Source organism: Frankliniella occidentalis, unplaced genomic scaffold (assembly GCF_000697945.3).
Source record: "Frankliniella occidentalis isolate FOCC.00 unplaced genomic scaffold, Focc_3.1 Scaffold14, whole genome shotgun sequence".
In the NCBI taxonomy this organism is placed as follows: Eukaryota; Metazoa; Arthropoda; class Insecta; order Thysanoptera; family Thripidae; genus Frankliniella; species Frankliniella occidentalis.
Window position 1 is genome coordinate 252,754 of NW_026267144.1, and position 521 is coordinate 253,274.

Sequence of the window (521 nt, forward strand, 5' to 3'; positions counted from 1 at the left end):
GTAATGTGTGAGAGCGTCTCGCCGAGCGAAAGCCCCACCTCTAGCCCCAAGACGAATGGCGCCCTAGACGCGGCCCTTGTCCAGCCGTCGCCTTACACTGCATTGCACTTCTAACTGTTCTTGCGCTCTCCCTTGAAAAGTTATGTTTTCCAGGTTTTCCAATTTAAACGACATTGTAAAAAATTTAGCCAATCTTCAAAAGAAATATTCATGTCATTACTCTTGCTCACGGCGCTCTTCTTGGAACTTTGAACTACAATTTTTTATCACTCGTACGAGTACTTTTGCTTTCCAGTTTAGTAGCTGATATCTGTTTTTGGAGGTTTGATTCCTTTGTTATCGCCCCGATTGGGTTGGGGGCGTCTCCTCTCCTTTGATGGGCGACCCGTCTGTGCTGTGTTCACACGCACGGCACAACGTTGTTGTTGCCGCGGAGTGGACCCACCCGGCCTTCAACGCTGGGCCGCTGCAGGAAGATATCAATGTGAGGGCTTTCTCCTCGAGTGAGGGGGGGGGGGGGG

General features: G+C 50.7%; 1 protein-coding gene across 1 annotated transcript in view; it reads right to left on the minus strand.

The window, feature by feature from the left end:
- The window catches only part of LOC113204950 (uncharacterized), a 44,318-nt gene that overhangs the window by 1,113 nt on the left and 42,684 nt on the right, over window positions 1–521 (minus strand). The window lies entirely within an intron of this gene.